This window comes from Peromyscus californicus, unplaced genomic scaffold (genome assembly GCF_007827085.1).
Source record: "Peromyscus californicus insignis strain IS unplaced genomic scaffold, ASM782708v3 Scaffold_9__1_contigs__length_137607984, whole genome shotgun sequence".
Classification (NCBI taxonomy): Eukaryota; Metazoa; Chordata; class Mammalia; order Rodentia; family Cricetidae; genus Peromyscus; species Peromyscus californicus.
In genome coordinates this window covers 4,825,716-4,853,319 of record NW_026294617.1, presented here as the reverse complement: position 1 = coordinate 4,853,319, position 27,604 = coordinate 4,825,716, and the positions used below count along the sequence as shown (strand labels likewise).

The window sequence follows — 27,604 nt, the reverse complement described above, 5'->3', positions numbered from 1 at the left end:
GCCATCTATCTACCACCCTACAATTCCCTTTCTTACAATCATATCTTCTTGTAGTGTTTTGAGGTGCACTGAATTTAATCAGTGCTGTCTGTGTGACCAAGAGTTTGAACTTATCCAATGGCTCCTGGCCTGGTGGGTACACATCTGAAGATAATGGCTGCTCCTCCAAAAATCTATCAGTAGCCACTAGTTCCGCAGAGGTGGGTAGAGTTCTGATGGATGAATGACAGTTGAAAGGCCCATCTTGTGTAGACCAATTGCTGGCAGCAATCACTCCTGCAAGACCAGGACTGCTGCATTGGCACCACATCGGGCAGCGGGCATCTCACAGCCCTTCTCCTCACCTCCTGACTCATTCTTACTGCCGCTTCTTCTACAGTCTTTTCAACTGCAACATTTTTGTACTGTTGATGGATTTATTTTGACAACTAAAGAGAAAGAAAAATTATAGGCATTTTGATTCACATAACTTTTTGTATTATTAATTTCCAACATTTGTGAATATTTGTAACATTTTGGGTAATTTTTACTTTGTTTTTTTTTAAGTTTTTTTTCATTTTACATACCAATCCCAGTTCCCTCTCCCTTCCCTTCTCCCACCTTCCTATCTCCCCCATCACACACATCCCCATACTCCTCAGAGAAGGTAAGGCCTTTCTTGGGGAGTCAACAAAGTCTGGCATACTAAGTTTGAGGCAGAACAAAGCCCCTCCCCGCTGTGTCAAGGCTGAGCAAGGTATCCCACCCTAGGGAATGTGTTCTAAAAAGTCATTTCATGAACCTGAGATAAGTCCTGGTCCCATTGCCAGGGGCACCCCAAACAGATCAAGCCACATAACTGCCCTCCACATTCAGAGGGCCTAGTTCGATCCCATGCATGTTCCCCAGCTGACAGACCAGAGTCCATGAGCTCCCACCAGCTTGGGTCAGCTGTCTCTGTGGTTTTCCCCATCACCATCTTGACCTTACTTGCTCCTGTGATCCCTCATCCCTCTCTTCACCTGAAGTCCAGGAGCTCAGCCCAGTGCTTGGTTGTGGATCTCTGCATCTGCTTCCATCAGTTACTGGATGTAGTTTCTATGATGACAATTAAGGTAGTCACTAATCTGATTATAGGGGAAGGTAAGTTCAGGCACCCTCTCCATATTTGCTAGGAGTCTTAGCTGGTGTCATCTTGTGGATTTCTGGGGATTTCCCTAGCCCCAGGTTTCTCCCTAACCCCCTAATGTTTCTCTCTACCAAGATATCTCTTTCATTGCTCTCCCACTCTGTCCCTCCCTCTAACTGAGCCATCTCAGCCCCTCTTGTTCCCATCCCCCATTCCTTCCCTTCTATCTCCCTGCCACACACACACCTTACAGTTTACCCAGGAGATCTTAACTATTTTCCCTTCCTGGGGCCCTTCATAAGTGTCCCTCTTAGGATCATCCTTTTTACCTTTCTTCTCTGGGGTTGTAGATTGTACCCTGGTTATCCTTGCTTTGCATCTAATATCTACTTAAGAGTGGATACATACCATGTTTGTCTTTCTGCATCTGGATTACCTCACTCAGGATGGTTTTTCTAGTTCCATCCATTTGCCTGCAAATTTCATGATGTCATTTTTTTTTTTTTACTGCCAAGTAGTACTCCATTGTGTATGTATATGTACCAAATTTTCTTCATCCCTTCTTTGGTTGAGAGGCATCTAGGTTTTTCCCAGGTTCTGGCTATTACAAATAATGCTGCTATGAACATGATTGAGCAAGTGACCTTGTGGTATGATTGAGCATCTTTTGGGTATATGCCCAAGAGTGGTATTGCTGGGTCTTTAGGTGGTTGATTCCTTATCCATCAGGGAAATACAAATCAAAATGACACTGAAATACCATCTTACACCAGGCACAATGACTAAGATCACAACTACTAAAGACAACTTATGTTGGAGAGGATGTGGAGTAAGGGAAACACTTCTCCACTGCTGGTGGGAGTGTAAACTTGTACAGTGATTCTGGAAGTCAGTATGATGGTTTGGCATTTTGGGTAATTGTTATGACTTTGCAAAACAACATAATTTGTTGTTGGACTGTCATCCTATTGGACATTTAAATAATAACTCTTTTAAATATTCCAATGAACTGTTCCCTGTTTTGCTCTAATATTTAGTAAATAAATACTTTAGAACACATATCTCAGGAAAGAGCATGCTTCCCAGTCCTTAGAATGGAAAGCCATCATTCTGTCTTCGTGGCCGAGTGAAGACTTCCTTCTGGCTCTTTAGACTTTTGTCAAATCTGATCCAGTCCCTGGAGCACATATTTTGTCCTATCATAACTTAATCTAGAAATATTCTGGTTCAAGGGTTCTAATCACTTTCTCTACCTTCCTCTCTATAACATTAATATTCCAAATACATGGTCTTAGTCAAATTATTTATCTCATTTATTCTTTATGGATAAAATCATTTCTTCTGTATTGACGAAACTAGTAGGTATGTTGAATTATCAAGCTGTTGTAATGATTGGCATAGCTGGTGTCTTACATCCCATGACTCGCTTGAGAATTTTCAAATTCTAACATATGTCTTCCTTCAAAATCAGAACCAGATATTCATAAGTACTCTCATATTTGATCTCATACAAGTTTAACCTCTAACATTGATTTTTCCTCTATGAGTAGTTTATAGATAAACCTTTAGTCTGAATATAATGTAGCAATGATTATATTCTTCTTTTCCAACTTTCCTTGGACTCCATTTCAGGATTAAATGATGTTGTTAGACACTTTAATTTTGGCATCTAAATCTTACAAGGCTACCATAATTATGGAAATTGTTCAGAGCACATTGATTCAGAGCATTTCAAGATTCAGATAATTTTCTTGAAAATTTTTACAATTGTCAGTTTTCTTTGGCATCAAATGAAGCTGATAGGCTAATGACCCCATGACATTCCTTTCTGTGCTTTAATGTGTATGCCATGTCTGTGTATGTGTGCTGATGTAATGTAAGACATTTCAATTAAAGAATTGAGTTTTGTCTTTGCTGTTTACATCTGCCTTTGACCCTTTTAAATGACCCATAATTGTCCCATCCCTTTTCTCATCACTATTCCAACTTTTTGCTTCTATAAGTACATCTTCCTACTTCCCCAGCTCTGACTAATTTCGAGCTCTGGCATTTCCCCACCTATAATGCCCTCTACTGTTTTAAAGCTCACTTCTGTCCTCCTTTGTTTTGAGACCATTTATTGTACCCTGATGGTAACAATTTCATTAATTTTCTACAGTGTTTGATGAAGGCGTGCTAGATGTGTGCTGAGCAGGTATGCAATGTTAAAAGCACGTGTGACAATACAGTGTGACAAGGACCGGGAAAGAAAAAACCTCAGCATCATGAAAGAAGGACGTGTAGGACATCACAAAGGGATTCAACCCAGAAGGGGCTTCAAAAGAACTTTTACAAATAAGTTAGTCATGTGAATAGTAGATAAGGAAATTTTCTGGGATTGTAGAAAACATTTTGGTTATTCAAAGACAAATCAAAGACTATGGAGATGGCTCAGTATCTGCCATATAAGAATGAGCATGCACGCAGATCTCCAGCACCTACATCAGAAGTGAGCTCTGCTTGCATCTGCAATCTGCCACTGGAGAGCAGAGACAGAATAAGTTCTCTCCTTCAGTCAGAGACCCTACTTCAAAACATAAGGTAGAAATTCATTTGGCAAGATACCTTCTGGACTACACACACACAAACAAATAAATACATATGTGTACACATGAAGATGTATATGTATATATATAACCAGTAGCAACAGCAGTCATTTCCCTGAAAGAAGCTTTCAAAGCATGTGCAAAAGCATGGAAGATAGAGAGAAAAGGCAGATGTGGCTGTGCAGAGTGCTTTCTGAATACTCCAGCTGTCTCTGTTACTGAATGTGTGTATTTTTGAGATTTTGTGGTTTCTGATATGATTTTTATGCTACTATCTTGGATCAAGAACAGGAGCACTGTGTTCTACTTTCACTGCAACCTGCTTCATGTTTTAATCCATAAACCAATGCACACATAATGGCATGCTGTACCCTTACTGACTCATGGTAGGTGCCCAGGGCAGTAGTGTTAATACATTTCCAACTTCGTTAAAGAGAGTGAAGATTAACATACATGTTGTTCCTGTGACCATGAAGTCAGAATATGATTATTATAGTATTCTACTGGCAAACATTCAATTTCAGCCTGCTTTTGGCAAAATTTGCAGCATGGTACATATGTTAAGCTATGCAACTGTACTCAGCAGGAGTGCTGTGTTCTGAAGCATACCTAAGCCTGGATGACTAGAACCAGAGGCCCTGGCTTACCCTTAGGAGTTAGGCTTTGATAGTAAGTTGTCTGGCATCCTCATCTGAGAGAAGGGAACTGAAAGATAAATGGTAAGGTCAGCATAGAACATGGATACGTAGGGCTGGAGAAAAGGCCCAGCTTTGAAGACACTCTACTGATCTTGAAGAGGACCAGAATTTGATTTCCAGGCCCACTTCAGATGGTTCAATATAGCCTAGAACTCCAGCTGCAGGGGATCTGAAACCTCTGGTCTGTGTAGGCAGCTGCACTTACATGCATATACCCACACACAAAAACAGACACTCCCATACATACACATAATATCAATAAAATAAAACTGAATTCTGAGAAGTATTATTTTACTGTTACTTTTTCTTTATTTTTAATGCATTTGAAGATAATTTCTAGCCATTACTGATGCTTATATAGACTGATTATAAAATCAGACATTGCCTTAATAAGCTAGCAAACATGTATACAGATTACTTGTAAACGTGCATGAGATGTTAAAGGAAGAAACTGAGTCATGTATGTATGTATACATATTTGTTATTTTTCTGGTGAAAGCCAAGAGTCAAAGAACCTAAGAGGGAGAAAGTGGAAATTCAAATAAATCCCCATTATTTTATGAATTTCTACTGTCATTTACAAATTATAAATTAAAGATGAAATTCCAATTTATGGCTCATCTTAGAGCTTGTGTTTCCTTGAGCTACAGCAGCTACTGTCAGTTAACTCTATTTCCTATTATAAAAATACGTGACTATCAGTAATCCATGCAAATAAGGACTGGGCTCTACGACTGAATGGATTAATTTTTTTTTTCTTTCAACATTTTACAATGAGCTTTTGCTGGAACTTGCTACATGGACCAGGCTGGCCTCAAAGGCACAGAGCTCTACCTGCCTCTGCTCCCCCATTGCTGGGATTGAAGGTGTGTGTCACCACACTCACTCAGTCTGAAATAACTTATTTAAATCTCCCTGTTAAGTCCCGTGCAGTGATGCCTAGCTGAAATCCCAGAATTTGGGAGAGTACAGAAAGCACAAATTCCAGGCCAGGTGGGCTACATAGTGTGACCATTCCTTTAAAAAAGGAACAAATGTTAAGTGAATAAAACAATGAATAAATATGTAGGCATACCTGGTGTCAAACAACAGCTAGTGTCTCTTTCTACCTGAGGCAAAAGACAGACAGAAAGAAAGAGAGAGAGAGAGAGAGAGAGAGAGAGAGGAGGGAGGAAGGGAGGGAGGGAGGGAGGGAGGAAGGAAGGAAGGAAGGAAGGAAGGAAGGAAGGAAGGAAGGAAGAGGGAAAGAAAGAGGAAGAAGAAGTGTTCCTTATTTTATGTTCATCATCCGTCATTCAGTGTTTAGTGGAGTCACACATTATTTTTAATCTCCATGTTAATTTCCTGATATAGATATTACTCCATTTTATATCCTAACTCAACTGTACAACACAGATTCTGATACTGATCATTTCCTCTATTGAGAAAATAGATATTGCATACTGTACTTAAGTTTTTATTATATATCTCTTAGAGAAACAGAGTAAGAACACTAAAAAGAAAAGAAAACAAACAAAAAAGACAGAAGAGAAAAATTGCCTCTGAATCATGGCATGTTGGTAATACCGCCAACACGGGAAAAAGTCAATATCCAAACTGAAACAAAGCCTTGTGTTGTCAAGCAGGCTAGTAGCAGGACTTTGGAAGAAAGTATGTGAGCTCACTTTATAGTAAAACAGGTCCTGCAAGACTAGGTAACTCAGGAAGCCAAATGGTAATTATTCACAGAAGAAAGCCGGTAGTGTACTGTTACAATACTACTGTAGCAAGTCAGAAGGTCACAAGGCTTGCGGGATAGCTGACCCAACCCGAAACTGCAGGGCCCCCTTTACAAAGAAAGAATAAAATGGGAGAGAATGAAGCTGGTTTACCTAACATGTCTTTGCAAGGTAAGTGCCAAGAGCCTTTCAAACGTTCTCAATCAGAAACATCAGCAGTGTTGTTAACTCTGTGCGTGCGTGCGTGTGCCTGCACGCGTGTGTGCTTCTGTCCATGTGTCACCATTGAGTTTTGAGGTATTTCTGAGGAGCGGGTAGAGAGTGGGGATTGTTGCTAAGTGGAAGGTGGATGTTGTGGCTGCTGTGCTCGCTCCTTTAACAGAGGAGCACAAGCATAGTGGAAAGTAGACAAAACCGTATAATCCGTGTGAAACTGGAGACTCGGTGCCTCTGGGCTCCAGTGGGTTTTCGGGGTGCTTTCCCCAGCACTGGCGGATTTTTATTCTTGTGTGTACACGTGGATGTTTTGTTTGTAATCAAGCACTGTCATCGCTATCACTTAGGTTTACAAGTTAAGTGTCCTTGTAATCAAAGTAACTCCAGTCTTTAAATGAAGAAAACCCCTCTCAGAGGGCCAGCTTATCAGCTGGAGGAGTGGTTTATTTTTCATGTCTTACTTAATCAGATACCTTTGCCCTTTGAAAGGGCTGGCTTTATTGACTTTGGCTAGACTAGGCAACCAAACTTAAGTTCTTGGAAACAAAAACAGGGTGGCTCACACATTTCCTTGTTTTTACTTTTTTTTTATTATATTTTTTGTGAAATTCTTTTCTCAGAAAATAAATTAATAAAAAAATCCCCTAGTATTTTTTGCAGTGTTTCTATTATTCTACTCTGGAAAATTACCAGCTTTATAAAAAAAATTTTGATCAGAACATAATTTTTAAAACGTATTTGATAATTGCTTTTTGTTTAGATTATTCTTATGAAATTATAAAAAATACTGTCAGCAAAAAATTTGTAAAATATTAAAATTTTCATTCAGATAAACTAATCAAAATAGCTGCACATGGCTTTAATCTCAGCACTCAGGAGGCAGAGGCAGGAGGATCTCTGTGTGTTTGAGGCCAGCCTTATCTACAAAGCAAGTTCCAGAACAGCCAGGACTGTTACACAGAGAAACCCTGTCTCAAAAATAAAATAAAATAAGCATACATCTGTGAAATATAACACAGTTGAGATCAAAAAGCAGATGATTTATACCTGCTTGAAAATTAAAGTACATCATTCAATTTACAGATAAATTACTGAATTTCTCTTTGGTTTCATTAATCTTCACTATACTTGCTTAAGAATTATAGAATCTTATTTTTATATCTTTGTATCTTTTCTAGACTACCTTTTGGAATACTGTGTAAAATGCTATTACTAAAAAACGCTCTTAATGATAATTAATAAAAACATAATGTTATGAATCTAATTTAGATTTAAAGGCTCATTTACCAAAAAGTCTCATTTAGAATGATCATGAGAATAATTTATTTGTTTTAATTTTATTAACCAAGAGGTATAATATATATCATATATATGAGATAATATAAATGCATATATATCATATTATACACATGCGCACACACACACATGTATATACACATATATATATGTGTGTGTGTGTGTATATATATATATATGTATATATATATATCTTAACTCTAAGTAGTAGTATTCCTTGGAAAAGTATGAGAGAGACACCTGGATTATAAGGGCATTTCATAAATTGATTCTCTGTAAAATATATACAACTGCTGGCATCTGATAGCCTCTTGTAGGCTATGCTGGTGCAGTTAACAGGTTGAACATAAATGTAGGAGGAAACATACCTCTCCCACACCTTCACCATCTCTGTGTATGGGGATAGTAGTCAATATGTTTGAGTCCGAGCACGTGAATATAGATTGTCTTCTGTTGTTCCCTTTTTCTCATACTTCCATATTACATTTCTGACAGAGTATGCTTTCCCATTCTCCATATATGTATATATATATATATATATATATATATATATATATATATATACATACATACATACATTTCCATATATATCCTGATATATATATGTATGTATGTATACGCACATATATATCCTGTTATATGTGTACAGAATATAGCACTTTCAGAATTTATAATCTGAATACATCAGGAAAACATGTACAGATTTGACCTAAAATGAGGAATGCATTGAGTCAGCTTACTGCTGTGGTTCATGCTGGAAAACAATGCTCTTAGCCCTGTGGGCCCATGGAAGTTGGAGAGCCCTGTGGATCTGGTTAACATGGGTCATTTTTTCCTTTAGGTGGGCCTCAGAGACTTTTTAGTATCACGTACCCTGTCCTCTTCTAATCTTACCTCAGTTCAATTGTAACCTTGGCAGGTCTACAGAGAGTTCAGACCTGGCTTTTTGGAGTGTTGACACACTGTCATTTCAGTCTGGTTCACATGGAAACAGATAGCTTTGAGAGCTATTGGGGAGCAAAGGAACTTCAGTGTTTTATACTATTTCTAAATTATTTACAATAAAAGGAAATCAATGTAGGGATAATTTCTAGTTTTATTTATGTGTATAAAGATATTTTGCTCAGTTTGCTTACTACCTATAGAATCAAATACAACCTAGAGTCTTCATCCACATAATACCCTAATGTTATGTTGTCAATGCCCTACCCAGTCCTATATCTGAAACTGAATTTCAAAATGATGAAAATAAATGGAATAAAAGTGTTTTCAAAGACTAATTTTGTCTTTTACTTAACAGCATGTGTTTTTAAAAAATTATTCTGAGCTGCTCATGGTGACTCACCAATGTAATCCTAGCCCTTGTAAGGCTGAGGTAGGAGATGTGCCAAAAGTTTACACTAGCCTGGGCTACACAGTGAGTCCCAGGATAACCTAAATTATAGTGTGAAACTATGTTTCAAAAGAAAGAAAGAAAAATTAAAATTCCCCAGTTACTTGAAAATGAGCATTTTTTTATTTGAAATACTATGTTCAGGTATTGTTCTTCATACATGAAATCCATAGCTGAATGACAAGTATTTGTCTTTGAGGATCTTATATTATTATTACTGGAGTCCTTATATGTACCTTTAGCAATAATTTTCTGAAGACTTATGTAGACTATTTGATATGCTGGACCATCTCTAGGCAGAAATGGAGGGTGCTAGAGTGTAAATATATGGCTAAAATGTGTTGGTTGGAATGTATCTTTGACAGAAGACCGCCTGGGTGGGGAGGTGTTTGTGCTATGAGTGCTCTATGGTGATATTTTATTTGTATTAAAATTTTATTTGTATGTTAATAAATAAAGTTGCCCGGGGGTCAGAGCTATTACCAAGCCATAGGAAAGCAGGGCAGTGGTGGCGTACGCTTGTAATCCCAGCATTTGGTAGGCAGAGCTAGGTAAGTCTCTGTGTGTTCAGGGATACAGCCAGTATTAGATACACATGCCTTTAATTTCAATACCAATCATAGAAAACCTGGAGGCCTATACAGACAGGCCGTGAGGAGGTGGTCATGTGGTTGGGTTTACAACCAATGAGAAGGCAGAACAGGAACTCTATATAAAGACTTTAACACAGGGGTAGCTCTGGTTCGGAGAGGTAGGACCACTGCAGGAGGAAGAGTAAGGTTTTAGCTCTTAGCTCTGACCTCTTGGTTTTCTTCTTTGCATTGGTTCTGTGTTTCTTATTTAATAAGAAGGTTGGTTACATCTACAGTGTTCTACTATCTTAAGTAGGTTAATGCCACTGTAGGAAAGGCTGTTGATGTCCTGTTACCCTTCTACCTTCTGCCATGTGAAGATGCAGCAAGAACTTCATGCCAAATGCATACAGTTGATCATGGACTTCTTGTTCTTCAGAACTGTGAATAGTAAAGTAGTGCTAATTATAAATTCCCAGTCTATTTCATTATATTAGAGCAGCACAAAATAGCCTTTGGTCAAGTGCTAACCATAGATATATCAGATTCTTCATTTTGCTGGTATTTCATGTATGTATGTATGTATATATATATATATATATATGTACATATGTGTGTGTATATATGCATACATACCCATATATAGCAGTACTTATTTATATAATATAGTCCTTTATATATAATATATATAGTATATACATGAAATAGCACAAATATAGTACATCTATCATATGTATAAAATGTATAAATCACACACACACACACACACACACACACACACACACACACACACACACATATATGGCACAGTCAAGTACCTGGTTGTACATGTTCTTGTTACTGAAGCCCAGGCACTATTGATCTTTCATATTTCAACAGCATGGGAAACTGGGCTTTCATAGTTAAGTTAATCCAATTCTATCTTGAGTTTAATATGAAAGGATTTTAATTATCTTTCCAAACACGAAAAGCAATTTCTTTGAGTCTCCATGTCAGAGTGGCCAGACAGAGAGTTTAAGATATGAATTTTATGATAGAAGTTCATAATATTCCCAGGATTTAAGTGTGAATTACGTAGGGTAAGACAGAATGACAACTATGAATAGCATACATGATAGTGGGTCATAAAGAGCAGGCATGTGCCTGTTATTTGCTGAGGAATGGAAGAATCATTTTCTTGTATTTTGTGTGTAACTCTGTTGATCTGCCTGTTGGTCTGGAGCATGAGTGGAAGCCATTGGTCAGGTGACTGGGTGAAGTGCAGCTCCTTTACCAACTACCTAAAAGGTGCTGTAGTCCTGGATTCCCCACACCTCTTTTCTTCCATGAATGGCTTACATTTTCGACTTCTCTATGTATCTTATTAACAAACAAGAAAGAATCAAGAAAAACTGTGAAACAGACAAAGACTGTGTGATTACCCAGTTTATGGAGCTTGCCTGATCACTCCTACCTCAGAATCAGCCCCTGTGAACTTTCCTAAGCTGTTTCTCAGGCTTTATCCTTAGTTACACATTTCCAAGTCTCCCTGTAAAAGGCATGGCATAATAACTCACCCTGGAGATTACTGAGTAAAACATATTGCTGAGTTCTGAGTTCTCACCAGGTGAGAGAGGTCTTGAGTGGAGAGTCTCCTCTGCTCCTCTACACAAACTGAGTCAGTTGCTTGCCTCACAGCAGTGTGGGTTCTCTGGGAGCTTGGAATAGCAGCTCTCCTTCCTGCCTTGGTTCCTCTTTGTTCTCTAGTTCTAGGAAACAATTATGTACAGTCTATAAAAAGATAGGGCTCAGCAGGGAAGAAAAAACAAAACAAAACACTGTTCTGAGTCCAGAGGAGTTGGCTGAGCCCTGTGAAAGACAGTGCAGCTCTGGAGAGCAGACCGTGAGAAGAGTCAGGCCAGAGGAGAGCTTGGAAGACATGGAGTCCAGTAAACACATTGTGTGGAGTAGAACAGAAATCCTATGAAATTGTGAAAAAGTGTCCTTGTTTTCACAGAAGCATTTGTCAGAATTTCAGTCTCCACTGTAACCACCCAGAGCCTGTAATTTTATTCAAGACTTGGGGCCATTATTTTCTAGAAGCATTTACTTTCCAAATCCATAATGAAAGCCAGTTTTCCAAGTGCTTTCAACAGTGACATATTTTAGGTTTTGTATTTATGACCTGGAAAACAATGTCTTGGACTCAGGTTATGATGGGACTGGACCTCCCAGTCTTGGCTTTCTGCTTGACTACACGGTAAGCACAGTCACTTTTAAGACATTTAATTAAACCTTTCAACCAGAAGTCATCTGATGAAACCCACGGAGTGCTTCTCATGGCATGCTTTAAGAAACAATGCTGTTTCTTTCTGGCTAGTAGAAGAATAACAAAGGAGTCTAGGAAGAACATAGGTGCCTTGGTGTCTGTGGCTGGGAGGTACAGCCTGAGGGTAGCAGAACTGCATTCTCCGACCTGCTGAACTGGTTTGGTGTGCATACTTACTGTGTATGGTGGGAAGGAATCTCAGCATTCACCACTGCAAACCATGCCTGTGAGTACCTAGAATGGTTTCTGAAGCCCCAAGAAGACTTTCCAGTTGGCTCCTGGTCCTTGTAGAATTTTAACAACAGTCTACATTAAGACAGGTGCAAGGAACTCTCCTTTAACCTATCCTTGTTATGTGACAGAGGCTAGATTAAGATAGGTGGACACCTGTCTTAGTAGATAGATAATAGAAACTTGAACATTGGAAAGCAGAGATACTTAGGGGTTGGGATGTTTTACTGATTTAGCAGAGCTCTTTAGAGTTGAAACTTTCTGCAGCTTTCTAGAAGTTCTCATAACCTGAGAACAGTATTGCACATTTTGGAAACAGTGATGCAACTAAAAATGCCAAGTACTGAAACCCCATATGGATCCTAGTTAAATAAGCCTGCCCCTAGGCAAGAACACGTGAGAAAATGGCTTCAGGATGTTCTCAGCAACAAGGCACAGAATCCTGGGGAAGGGAAATGAGATTAGGGGATGGCATTTGAAGTATAATACAAGAAATAATGAAATCAACGCAGCTGAGCTGAGGAGCTGTCTTCTGATTCCTTGGTCTTTCTAAGTGGAAATAGAATCTGGACCTTATTTGAAATAGATTGACAAGCAATACGTTAACTGGAACATGAAGTAAAGTTGGTTAATAGCATGATACTTAGTTAAAACCTGGTGCTGAGGGAGAAGCAATTTTTCAAATGCTTTAGGGTACAGTGTTCCTGGACTTTTAACTCGCATGAAAGACACAGCTTTGACTGAAATGATATTTTATGGCCCTGAGAGTGTTTTAAAAGGAAACATTTTCTTTTGGTTAAAATCACTACAAATTCTCGAAGAAAAGGTGCTGTATACATACACTATGCTGTGATCATTTAACCATTATTATCAATAATAATGCAATTAAATTTTTTCATGTATTTAAAAGGGGTTCCCTGTCTTTGAATCTGCTTCCATTCCCTTTCAGGAGTGGAACAAAGGATGCCGTATTAATCTGATGATTATATGTGTATAAATACCATATAATTATTACATTCTGTTCTATTCTCTGGATTTTGGAAAGAGTTTAAACACATTTAAATAATTGAGTAGGACTGTGAGCCAACCTTCGTTTTTTTAATCACAGTTAATTTTGGAAGGATTATTAACTAAGCATGTTGTTGGCTTATTATTAGAAAGTATTACACCTGGTTTACAAGTGAAGGGAAAATGGGTAGCTGACAAGTTTGCAAAGAAAATATCATTAGGATGAAAACGAAACAGGGTACTGGGCTTCACTTGAACCCCTGAGCTTCTAATCTCTCTTCAGGAAAAGGATGTGTAAACAGTTTTATTTGACAGGCCCATTTGCTTGCTCTGCTGATAGATACATTTAATCATCCTCACAGCTAAATGCTTTAGAAGTTGCTTTCATAAATGCTTTAGTATTTTTTATTGAAAAGCAGGATATCCATCCCCTCTAAAGCTCTGATCAGTGAAGTTTAGGCTCTACTATGACCCTGTACAAATGAGTGTAATTTAAAGAAAATGCATAAAATCTTATCTGCTCAAACATTCCAAAAGAAAAATGTAATCAACAGTGAATGCAATGCAATAATCATACAGATGTGAGTGTCCACCTTGAAAACAATACAGTCACCTTTGCTGTGGGACTTGGGATCTGAGAAATGATTATGCTCTCAAGGTCCAGCTATGTGATTTCTTTGTTTTCTCAAAAAAGAAAAAAAAAGAAAGAAAGAAAGAAAAAAGAAAAAGAAAAAGACTTCCTTTGAAAATAGAGCATGAGATACTGAAAAGCCTTAGGGACCACTGTATTGTATTTTCCTCTTGTTTATGAATCAGTAATGCAACCACAGACAAGTCCCACTAAGTACTGATGAGTCTTGAAAAATCCTCCTTCACAACCACATTTCTTGGTGACAGGCAAAGAGGAATGCACTTTGCCATCGAGGTGAAATCTGCCTCCTCTCTGATGATTCTTGATATTTCATCCCATAGACAGTTATCTAAGAAGCTGTAGCTCAGTATAGTATTTCGATATTGGAAATAGTGGTTTTAATTGGCTCTAGAATCTTAACATTGCAATTAATGGCCAAAGAGGAAAAAAAAAAAAAACGGAGGGGTTTGACTGAAAGCCCCCTGAGAAGGAAGATAAAAAATATATCTCTGTTTTGTTCTCTCTTTTCCACTTTTTGCAAACAAAGAAGCTGTAAAACAATACCAGCTTATTTTGTCACAGACTACAAGTAAGAAAGCATATCTATGCACTGGGGTTGTAGACTGGTGGGGGAGTACTTGCCTGACAACCGACACATGCTGTTACCACAACAGGACTTAAATGTGTATATGAAATACATGTTCGGACATTCCAGACGACTACTGCATAACTCACAGGCTTCCACTCAAGCTCCCAAGCAACCACATAAAATTGGTTTTAGTATGCATTGGTTGAGATGCCATGAAATGATTCCAGAGATCCACAGATTTCTTGGTCAGACAATAAACAGCAGGATAAGGGCCTAACTTTAAAAAAAAGCATTTGTTAGACAGTACTGAGTATTATTTAAAATGATAGAGAAACAGCAAAAGTACTATGTAATTCATTTCAGAATCTTGAGCTACAAAGTTCCTAAACACAATGAATATTCCTCACACATACTTGTTAGAAAAAAAAATACAGATAATTTTCAAATATTTTGTAAACATGGAAAGAAGAAGGAAGTAAAACAAATCAAAATGATAAATGGAAAATAGAGACTTGATTTGGAAGTGTGACTCAATATTTGACTATTTAGCTAGAATGAATTAAAAACTCAGATTTGATTTTAGGCACTGAAGAACTAAATGAAAAACAATTTGAAGATCTAAGCATTTGAATGTCTTAACTCTTCATTTGAAAATATAAGATATTAAAAGCATATATAGCTTGAGTGGTTTCTTTCTCCTGTAGTTCTGATCCGGTTGTAAGTTGTGTGCAGATGTATTGGGGAGGGTGGGTAGAGAACATCAATACAGAAGAGAACACTGGCATTGACTTGCAGACAATTGGTCTATGACCTTCAGATGGAGTGAGGTAATGTTGCTGCCTCAAAGTATTTATTTTCCATATGAAAAATAGAAAATTGTGATAAAACAAGAAAATATAACAAGAATAGTACTGTTTTTCCTCCCCAAGGATTATATTTTTATTCTGTTCAGTTTTCTATTTTACCTATACAGATTTCTTTGGGAAAACATTTTTTTTACAGATCAGAAAATCTTATTTTACATAATACAAAAACAAAAATATTGTTTGTATATGTAAAATTCAGTAACTAATAAATTACATCTATCCAAGTACTCTGATGTAATTTAGTGACAATCTATAGTAATACTGAGATGTAGGTCACAGAATGTTTTAGGAAAAAAGTATTCTTTATATGAAATATGCATTGGTATAAGAGTATAATTACATAAAAAGTTGAAAGAACTAGTTTGTATGCCCCTTAGGACAGAAATTAAATGTACAAAGCTTATTTGAGTCTCCCAACTGTCTCAGTCTTCTCTTGTCTTCAAACAAAACAGCATGCTGGCCGATTCCATGCTGAGACCTGTAGGTACTGGTTGCCTTCAGAAACTTCTGCCTTCTTACTGCCCTTCAGTTACCGGGTGGTGTGTCAGGGATTCAGTGACGAAGCACCCGAGCCAAAGCTGCCAGGCTCTGTCTCACGGTGTGATATCTTTTCTCTTAATGTTTCACCATGGACCATTTTCTTTTCATGTAAATTTGTTTACTGTATGTTTTTCTACATTAACCTTTTGTCCTGTGATGAAAGACCATATCTGGCATGCTTGCTATAGTACTTCTCTTGCCGAGAACCATCGCCAATACTCTGTGTTTTTAACAAGAATACATCCAATATTCTTAGAGAAAGCAAACATAAAATTCATAGTGCTAGTCCTATGATTTACATTTATTCAAACATGAAAATTAGTTGAGCATAAAGTAGCAGCACTTATCATGATCAATAAAAACGTAAGTCTTAACTAAAATGCCATTGAGAAATAAACACTGTCTTAAAATTGAAAGAGCCTTCTTAAGAAGACAAGTACATGGCATGGTGTGTTTTTATTCCAAGGAATTTGAAGTAGTCACTTGTAATTCAAATTTGGATAATCTATTCCTCCCCATTACTGTGGTTCTCCTCTACATTGGTACTGACCGGGGTTACTGGGATAAGCAGTCACTATAAGTGGGAGAAACAGGAGAAATGAATGACTGAGAGGGACAAAATGGCCTCTAGACAAACTGATAGAGAATCAAATACTAGGGGTCTTCAAATGCACAAACAGGAGGCTGAGCTGCTGGTGTTGCTGATTGGTTATACAGTTAATAGAAGATATACAAGAGTTGTGCAGGGTAGATATGATTATTTGGAGGAGACAAATGTGATACCTTTACCTTTGAATACAGTACATTTCAGATAACTGTGAGGCATCGAAGCACTGTTACATTGTTTATTATGATCTATTGTACATGATTTTATAGTCATGAGGAAACTGGTCCTGACTTTTGACAAATCATTAGTTTTCTGGAAAATGTATTTATATAATTATTTATTTTGTGTAGATCAACCACATGTTCCTTATTGGGTGATTATGAAGATGAGGAGTAATTTGCAGTACTCAGGACATAACTTAACCATATTCCTCTGTCATCATAGTCAGCTCACCATCATTTTAATTTTCAAATTTGTCTTCAGTGTCTCATAGTAATGAACAGCTGAATCTATGTCATAATCATGAAATCTAAATAAAACTATATTTGAAAAACAGCTGAAGTCAGTTGAAATTTTGCTTGTATTGAATGCAGAAAGAAGAAATAGTGTAAACTTGAAGTTTTCTGGTTTTGACAAAAAAGAAGAGTGTATTATTATTATTATTATTATTATTATTATTTTTTTTTTTTTTGAGACAGGGTTTCTCTGTGTAGTTTTGGTTCCTGTTTTGGATCTCACTCTGTAGACCAGGCTGGCCTCAAACTCATAGAAATTTGCCTGGCTCTGCCTCCCGAATGCTGGGATTAAAGGCGTGCACCACCGCTGCCTGGCGAGAATAGTGTTTTTAACTGACTTAGACAATGGAGGATGAGAATGCAGTTTAGAAAAGAGAAACATAAAGAGACCACTTCCAATAAGAGTATTTAATTTATAAGGCGTGTCCTGGTGCAAAGACTAGGATTTAGATTGTGATAATGAGGCAAGACCTAGGATGAAGTTCAAGCAGTGGACATTTTTAAGGTGTAGTGGTAGATGGTACCACTGACAGGAGTGATGAGAAGATGGCAGATGTCCAGTGTTTGAGCAGAAATGAGAGGATTTCAGATGAGGTCGGAGGTGAGAGAGAAGACTCATGTGTCAGAGTTCTCAGGGAAGCATAGTAGAGGTTTGCATATTAAGAGATGAAAAGGTAGATGGCAGAAGTCTGATTTGGTGGGGGCTTAGTGGTTCAAGCCTAGAATTAATGCATGAGAAAGACTATAACCTGAAACTCCCCAGCACTACTGCAGAAGGAGACCCATCTGCAGAGGCAAACTGTAAGGCACTTAGAAGTCATAAATTAGATCCCTGGGAACTAACTATGGTCAGAGAATGGGAACAAAGAAGGCTGTTATATCAACAGGAGTTTTAGGAGGCAGATATGTCATGAGAAAACTGAATTTCAGGATGACCAGAATCAAAGAGGGCATGCTTTGGAAAGCTCCATTCGTGCTCTGGAATGTGCCTTCCTTTCTCTCTGAATGCCTCTTTCTCCTGAACCTAACGCTTAAATATCTTAATTAATTATCTTTAGTAAAACTTAAATTCTGGTTAGAGAATAAACGGAAGAGGTATCTTAGAGGTAGAAGAGGACATTAATTGTACAGCATTCCATTGCATTTATTTTAATTTTTGTTATGGGAGATAAAATCTAGTGATGGAGACAGTACCACCACTGAGCCACATAGCCCTACTACAACAGTAACTATAAGGAAGGAGGTGAGTGGAATACCAGATTTACTAAATTACAGAGAAGAATGGGAGGGAGAGTGCCTGCCAAATGACTTGTATCTTGTATCCTTGTAGTGAATCAGTTCATGCAGCCCAAGAGTCTTGGAGGGTCTCCGTATAGGGTGTTGACTCCAAGGTGGATTATGAAGAGCACAGGCCAGCAGCAACTGCAGTGAAGGGCTTGAGGTAGTCACTGACTGTGGGAAAGTAATGAGAACAAAATGACACCCTGTTTTATAGAGATGTACGTGTGTGTGTGTGTGTGTGTGTGTGTGTGTGTGTGTGTGTGTATGTGCAGATACATGCACACACACACACATATATGTATATATATATATATTATATATGAGATATATTTTTTCTATTGTTTTTTTCTGTATGTTCACTTACATATTACTATTCTGGGACCTAACTAGAAGAGAAAATACATTCATACAAATTCATCTGTCTTTGGGTAAACATTGGATTCTCTATACTTAACTGGTAATAAATTTTTACAATGTCTTTCCATTTGTGTAACATTACAATAGTAACCATATTACTATCCACTATATACTATCCAGAATGGGGTTGACAGTCCTATGAAATTTGGAATAATGAGGGCCACTTCCATTCAACTCTACCTAAAGGAAGAAAAATAAGGTTGAATTGGTATTTATCCATTCACAGATTTGTATCATTCCATTAGTTCATCATCAATAATGAAAAAACATATCACAATGAACATAACTAAGCTGCACAGGAGGTGCTGGTGCTGGTGACAGGACCTGGTAATTAGGATATGTAGGCCTAGAGAGGTATTTGCAGAGCCCAACTACAAAGACTTGATCAAGTTGCTTTATATGCTTTCACACCTGTACTGGCAGGTAGATCAAGCTGTTCATTTGGAGGAGGAGCACATGATTTTCATTCCTTTCAGACATGACTGAGAACCCATGGCATGAAGATAGATGAGATTCTGTACATCTTTGATGAAAAGAAATGGAAGATAAAGGGAGATCTTTTTCATCTTGTGTGAGCCCTGTTTGGATAGCTCAGCTTTTAGGAAACAGTTTCAGTGCTGCTTGTCCTGGATGCTCCAGTCTGACAGGCATTTCAATAACCACCAATAGGAACATCTGCCATGCTTGGCCAGGTGGCCTTATGAATGTGCACACTGAAACCTCCTTAGACTTCATGAGAGCTGGCAGATGAAGTACTCTTGCTATCATGCCTTTTAGTGAGGACAAGAATGGCAAGAGAGTGGGTTATGCCCTGCCCAGAATAGAAGAGGATATTGATGGTGATCTCTGTGGGCATAGCACCTTACTGACTTGGCCTGGCCCAGATTCTGATGGATTAGTTTTCACGGGTCACGTTTGGGAGCTTCAGTGCTAAGTACTTGTTTCTGCACATGAGGAAGAGCAACTGGGCAGCCTTTTACCTAAATTCTAACACCTTATTCCAAACTAGTGATCTGGACTCCAAGTCCCTTGCAGATGGGGAAGATGCATACAGTGTGAAGCGGCATCTCTCAAAGAGAGCAGATGGTTTGAGAAAGCAGATGGTGCCAAAGAAGGCAGGTAGTGTGGTTCTAGGCTCCAGGGAGGACCAGGAGACTCAGTGGTTCTAAGGTTCTTGGTTCTAAGGAGTCCTGTCAACAGGAAAGCCTACCTGGAGATGACAGTGACGGCAGCAGCAATGATGTCCAAGATGTTTATGTGGCTTGAGTTCTACCTCCTGAAGCCTGCTTGAACACTGAGGTATTTATTTTAGCCTGGGACTTGAACTCACTGTGCAGCTCAGACAGCCTCTGCAGTGCTGATTCTTCTGCTTTAGCTTCCAGGATAATTGAGATCACAGGTGTGTACCACCAGGCCTGTCAAAGTAACATAGTTTAACCACATTTATCCTCTGAACTGGTATACTCTCTGTAATATCTGCTTTGTGGCACCTTAGAGTAAACTGCGTGACTTATTAGTTTTCACTCATAATAGCCACCTTCTAGAAAACCTACTGTGATCATGAAGTCATACCTAGTCACAGAACCTGACGTGTAGGAGTCAAGGAAGTTTGAGAACTTTCATGACAGAATCTTCTTCGGCTTCTACCATGCTGCCATTATACCCTGGTGGTAGTGACTCTATACTGCATTGTATTGACTGCGGGTTTCTCCTACAATGACAAAAAGAAATGGGGAGACCTCAGAAGCTCCCAGCTTCCAAAGCTTGCCATTGTTTATGTAGGTTTCGTTCTTGGCATTCCAAGAGTGAAATGAGGTAATTCCTCATGCCCCTCTACCTCTTTTCTGCAAGTAATATGTTCTTGCTTTCTCTGGAAACTACCCATGTTCTTCCCTCTCCTTTTTGAGGATGAAGTTTTTGCTTACCTAGTGGAACAAAGTGATAAGTTCTAGACTTCTACATAGGCAGAATTTGTATATTTTAAGGAAAATTTAAAGACAAGCAGAAATTAAATTTCAATATGTAATCTAAAAAATAAAAATATAAGAAGAAAATTAAAAAACAAAATTTTAATCAAACATCATTAATGGAAAGAGCTATAATTTAATCAAGATGTATTTTTGTTTGCCTCTTGATCACCATAGTTTCCTGGTGTACCATTAAATGACCTGGCAAAGAAGGAAAACAGAACAATCTAAGAAAGTTTTACGAGTTTTCCACATTTATCCACATGTAAAAATTAGCAACTACTAAATCTTATTACTAGAAAGAATGAGATTTTTGAATAGTCTGTTTTATAGGTGATAGACTTGTTTTCTCAGGGAGCCTTAAAGCAATCACTGTCCGCAGAGCTTTCTGCCAGAGCTCATCCTGTCTCCACTCGTCCTACTTCCATTCACTGCCTCATGATAATCTCATCCTGCCTACATTCCAGGCATTTTCATTAGAGGTGATAAAGCCCTGCAGAAGTAGTTTGAAGTGAATGGGTTCTGCTAAATTCAAGAATGTTTTGATGGTTAACCTTCTCTTTGAATTTTAGGTGACCAAACGCGATTATTGACAGTACAGATTTATCTCTACTAAATACACTTAAAGAGGTTTTTAGACAATGGAAGCTTTGTTGATGTAAAGGGTATTTTCTTCCTGGTGTGTCTAACCTAACAAATTACATGTAAAGGACATAAACTTCTTTATATTATCCATAAACATAATAAAAAATGTTCCATCACATAACATTGACTCAGTCAATAATTCTAGTCTTCGCCTTAGGGTTTGAAGAGAAAATTATTCCTGCTACACATTTTAATTATGCTATATACTTTGGGAAATAGCTATTGATCTTCAGCATCTGGTGTCAGAAAGTGTTTTCTTTCTTGTTCTAAGGCCAGGGAGATTTGTACATAGGTTCAAAATGAAGAATTCCAAAGGAATAAAAAATAGAGTGGGCACAATAAACACTTGGTTGTTGTATTTGAGCAACTAAAATGTTTGATGGCTTAAAGATAATGTCTGAACATCTTTCTGCAGACCAGACACACATGTGAGTTAAGAAATATGTTACTTTGAAAGGCCTGGTGGTACACCTGTGATCCCAATTATCCTGAAAGCTGAGGCAGGAAAAATCATAGTTTAGGAGTTGTCTGAGCTACGAGGTGAGTTCAAGGCCAGGCTAAGAAACCTTGTGAGGCTTTGTCTCAAAACTAAATATTCAGCAAGAACTGGGATATTGCTCAGTGGTACTTGCTTATCCAGAATGAACAAAACCCTGGGGAGAATCCTCAGTTACATCAAAAGTAAAATAAAATAAAACAAAAAGAAACACATTTCTTGTTTTAGGCATTCTCTAATGGTATTTTTGGTGATCTTTTCTATTTTAATAGAGAAATAAAAAGACCTAAGAAGAAAATAACATTTAAAGCACATTTATGAACTTCTAAGTCCTTTTTAGTTCTCTTCCTTCACTCCTGTTGGCAAATCCCTCCTCCTTGTTCTCCTTCTTCCTCTGTTTCCTGTAGTCCAGGCTGGCATCTAACCCACAACCGAAGACCTGAGATTTGAAGTGTAACCAACCACGCCCAGCTCATGACTTAAATGTCTCTTAAAACTGTATGAAATGCAGTAAACTTTCTGACTGTATTTTAGAAGTGAATATTCCCTATTTTTCACCCTCAAATCATTACATTATTCCACTAAGATTAAGCAGACATTCACCTCCAATGATAATGATTATGAGTGACAATAAGCATAACTAGTCCTAGCTGAACTTTTATTAAAGATAATGATAAACACTAGTATATATGGCAAGATTTAACAGTCACATCCACTGTGTGAGAATGATCCTTTATTTCCTCTTCCACAGAAGGCTCTGTCAGGCAATATTGGAATTAAATGGTAAAGTCAGGGCTCAAACCCACATCTGTCTTTCATATATTCGTGTTCTTCATCATTAAGTATGAGATCCTTCAGCTGACATTTTCAGCTCAAGGAAACTCAAGTTTAGAACTTTTCATTAAAGTAGATTTACATATAAATTTAATGGTACCAAATGAATTTGCTATTGGGTCAGTTAATACTACATCCCTTTGACAGAATACCTGTAATAATCAATTTATACTGGTTTATTTCAGTTCAGAGGTGTCGGGGTCTCAGCCAATGGTTGATTAGTTGCATTGTATTTAGATCTGTGATAAAGGAGCTCATCTGGCGGGAATGAGTGTGGCAATGAGTTGTCACTGGTGACAACCAGTGTAGCTTGAGTTTTCCTGACTGGCCCACAGTCAGGACAAATCTCTGACACCCGCCAGTCCCACAGCCACTCAAACCCGACCAAGTAAACACAGAGACTTATATTGGTTACAAACTGTATGGCCGTGGCAGGCTTCTTGCTAACTGTTCTTACAGCTTAAATTAATCCATTTCCATTAATCTATACCTTGCCACTAGGCTCATGGCTTACCGGCATCTTTACATGCTGTTTCTCATCATGGCGGCTGGCAGTGTCTCTCTGACTCAGCCTTCCACTTCCCAGCTTTTTCTCCTCCTTGTCCCGCCTATACTTCCTGCCTGGCCACTGACCAATCAGTGATTTATTTATTGACCAATCAGCAACACATTTGACATACAGACCATCCCACAGCAAACCAGGAAATAAAGAGACAACAAAGAGAAGCAAGTATACATTTTTTTCAGGGTTGGGAGTTGAGACAGAACTTTTCTGTGTAGCTGAGGCTGACTTCAAACATGTGGTACTTCTGCTTCAGCCTGTGGGTGTTGGGATTGTGAGTAGCTGCGTACCCAGCCTCCAAGGATGTCTGAGTCTGAGGGCTGTCATTTGCCATCTGCTGGAACTTTCCCACATATCACAGATACAATCTACATAAAGATAGAGTTCCATGGAGTTTTTACACAGTCCAATATATAAGCAAAAATTTTTAACTTAAATTTTTGTTTCAGTCTTCAACGTCTACCTGTTAGCAAAGATTGTCTCCCAACCATATTATAGTATAGCTGGTAGGGGTGTGTGAGTGTGTGTGTGTGTGTGTGTGTGTGTGTGTGTGTGTGTGTGTGTGTGATTTTATAAAAGAGTGGGCCTTTGCCACTTTTGTGATTTTGAACAGTCATGGGACTTAGGCATTATATTAAAATGTATACTTTTAAAAGAAGGATAGTCTACTATACATTGGATGCTGGTTCTCGGTACTTAGGTTTTAGTGTTGTATTTATTCACGACATCCTGCTTGGGAAGAGGAATATTTAAGCACAGTAAGTGAGATCTGCTTCATCTTCTAATCAAATAAATGGGGAGAGTATTCAAGATAAGACTTCCCTTTTACAAAGGTGGATTGGCGTGACCAGAGCATCTGGAGAACGTCATGTATCAACTTATCATACATCCCTGGTTCACACTAGACAGAGTGATGACTGCTTTTCTGAGCCGGCATAAGTCAGGCTTTCAGCCTGCTGTTGCGGTAGACTTGCAAGGGCAGCTACAGTTCAGATGCAATAGATACTTGTGTACTATTTTCATTTCCTCTCCACACATATGCACCCATGCCGTCTAGACTTTGTGCCCATTCAACAGATAGAACATGAGCACATTTCATAGTTGTTAACCACATTTTGTAAGAGATGGTTTTGTGGAAGGCACCAGGGTCTCATAATGATTTTGCTCCTCCATGAGAACTAAATATCAATGCCTCTCCATTCCTCTCTCCCCCACTGATACTTAATGTGCCCAGTTAAAATACTTACATAGGGGACAAGAAGGCAGCATGGGGTTTCCTGGCCTTCTTGCCTGCCAAATTGACAGGTTGCATTGCAGCAGGGGTATAGCAAAGCAGCCATAATGTTCAGGGTGACAAAACACATGTGATACCACTGCAGGCGTTTTGTGGGAATGGCATGTTAGGGCAAGAATTGGCCTCAAGAGATTATATTGAGGTTCTGGGTGTAAGGGCAATCTATATGTGTGTAAAGGCATCACTAAGGTGAACACGTAAGTTAGAAAGATAACCTTGACAAGCAGTGTGCATAAATGAAGGACTTTGCAACACAGTTGTTTTTTTTTAATATGTTTAATATTTTACAAGTGTCCTATTTCTATTAGTAGAATCAAGGAGCACCTGTCTTGGATGATGTGATCTTTTCGGACAACTGGACATCTTATTCAACTGCCAGGAGTGCAGTAATGGCTGGCTTGTTGAAATTCACAATTGTGAAAAAAATCCAATGTCATCCAATGCATTTTAAGAACACTTTCAGTCTTTTGTGTCAACCTGCTTTCTGTAGAATGTCTAACCTAAAATGTAACAAATTTAATTCAATATAAATGCAATACATTCATCCCAAACTTACAGATTTATCAATTATTTAATTAAAAGAAGTAAATTATGGATGACAGATAAAATATTTGCTTACTATATATGTATTCTAATATTTCAGTATAAATACAGAGAAATATGGACTTCTAGATACCATTCATGGACTACCAGTAGATTGATTCAGAATGAAGTTTTCTGTATTCATGTACATTTAATAAGAGACAAGGTATATGGAATTCATTGTCTTTTCAAAGTAATTTATAATCCCAGTATCAAGATAATTTAAATTTTTTTCCATATTTAAAATTATATAATTCACTTGTCATCCCTATATATTTTTGTTAATGTATATTAATATATTTTCCTGAGACACAGGTGTATTTTTCTATTATAAATAACTCTTTCCATTTCTAATAAATGATTTATATTTCTCAGTAATAAATATCTTAATAAGAAAGACTTTTGAACATTTTTGGTCAACATATCAAATCAATATTTGATTAAAAAAATATCAGATCAAAGTAATATCTGGCTAGTGGGGGCTAAATTGTTACTTCCCCGTTTTTCACTTACAAAGACCATTAAAACTGAAAGTGAAAGAGATATCTATATACCTAATATAGAGAAAATATTCCTAGGAAAAATAAAAATATTAAAATTTGAGAAGATAGCTCAATCAGTAAAGTACTTTCCATGAAAGCATGAGGACCTGAGTTGATTCCCCAGCACTGTATAAAAATCCTAAGAGCTGTGGTGCATTCTTGCAATCTCAGGGCTGGGGACGAGAAGAGGGATGGACCCCTGCAGTTTAATGGCAGGTAGGTTTTGCCTATACTGTGAGTTCCAGGCCAAGTGGAGACTCTGTCTCAGTAAACAAAGTGGACGAACCCAGAGGAATGACAGTGGCGATTGACATCTGGCCTCACATACTGGCACACACAGGTGCCCATGCACCAGTCTAGACAGATGAATCTACACTTGCACAAAGGTATGCACACAATCAGAAATAACACTAAGCTGTTTGTAAAAATATTTTAAATAAATTATACAGATAATTAATTTAAGATTGAGTAATAGAGAAATACTAAGTTCCTTGAAGGGAATAAAATATATATGGTGAGAATTGTATGAAAATGTAATATGTAATAAGATTAAATTTAATCATACATATTGTATAGCACAATGGTATGTAATTTTCCACAAAAATATTACATAATATTTTTTCTCTTTCTATGTATCAGGATAAAATTTCTTTTCCTGTTCTGTGGCTCCCTTAGAACAAAACAAAACAATTTTTCTTCACTTGTTGAAGTTGAAGGGTTTAATTTGTCTTTCCTCTTCCTCTTGTTTCCTGCATTTCCTTTATTTCCAGACTAACCAGTCTCTACCCCTCTTTGCTCTTTTTTATTATAATATGTTGCCATAAAATATTGTGTTAAATTTCCTCCTAGTAAACGAGCCTAAATACATACACAATGATGGGATTTATAATACAAATGAGAAGGGAAATTTGTGTGTATGATCTCACTTGCACTGTCTTCTTTAAATACTGCTGTATAGATACAGCCATTAGCATTTTGGGTGGCCGAGGTTTTAGTCTTGACTTCTGTAGGAGTATCTCCAATCACTGTGAATGGCCTGAACTTCGCAGACTGAGAATTGACATGACATATTGCTGTCTTTCATTACATTGTGTTTTACAAGCAATCTCCTAGGAGATGAGAACAATGGAAGATGCCTTGGAGAAGAGACATCTGGGTCCTGACTTAGCTAACTTGGGCTACCATATCAAACTCCCATAATTGGTGGTTTAAGGAACAGACATCTATTGTTTACAGTTCTAAGCAGAATACTCAAGGCACTGGCAGAATCAGATCACAGGAAAGGCTCTGTTTCTGATTTGACAATGGCACCATGCTGGGGCCTTGCACTGGGGATTAAGTTGTTTTCTACCTGTTCTTCCTATGGGAGCTCAGACCTCCTCCACATACATCAAAACCTAATTACCCCATAAAGACTCTACCTCCAAAGGCTGCCACCTTAGCTTAGCCAGTTAACAATGATTCAAGCTTCAAAACAACACTTGATGCATATGAGGTAGATAGATATTACCTTTCTCTGTCCTCAGTTCTGGCAGCATCATTTAGAAAAGATCCCTCTTTGTCCTGCTAAGCCATAGCAATGACAGGAAAGCATCATTTTGAGTACATTTCGTTTGGACTTCTATTACACTTCAGATTTTATGTTTCATGTTTATTGGAGTGTTATTTCTACTCAGTACTATAACTACATTGTTTCCATTAATGAGCCATAACTTTTGGTGTCTAAGTGTTTGAACATATGTGATACAGAGAAAGGATGAGCCATTGAAGGAGACTCCTGTGAAGAAAGTATTGAGAACTACAGCTGGAAGGTACAAATGGGGATTTTAGCTGATTGTAAACTTTTGCATAATTTAAGAACAGCATAGTTTGTCCTCATAAGAAAAAAAGGAGAAGTTTGCTCTTAATATGAATTTATTGTGAGCAAATATAGTATAGTATAATTGGAACTACCAATCACTCGACATAAGAGGATTCACATGTGTGTAGCTGTAAAGTTATTTTATGTCACTTCTGAAACTTGTGCCCAAGTTTTAAATAAAAGCTGTATGTGTAATGTAGGTGGAGGCATGAATTTAAGAACACAGAATGACACACTGGGCT

At 37.8% G+C, this 27,604-nt stretch overlaps 1 protein-coding gene and 2 pseudogenes across 5 annotated transcripts in view; all 3 read left to right on the top strand.

Moving 5' to 3' along the window:
* Positions 1 to 27,604, top strand: part of Naaladl2 (N-acetylated alpha-linked acidic dipeptidase like 2) — a 1,340,311-nt gene that overhangs the window by 403,256 nt on the left and 909,451 nt on the right. The gene's annotated exons all lie outside the window — the stretch shown is intronic.
* On the top strand, positions 17,428 to 19,154 carry LOC128105873 (thioredoxin-like protein 4A; annotated as a pseudogene).
* On the top strand, positions 19,280 to 19,845 carry LOC128105872 (N-alpha-acetyltransferase 11-like; annotated as a pseudogene).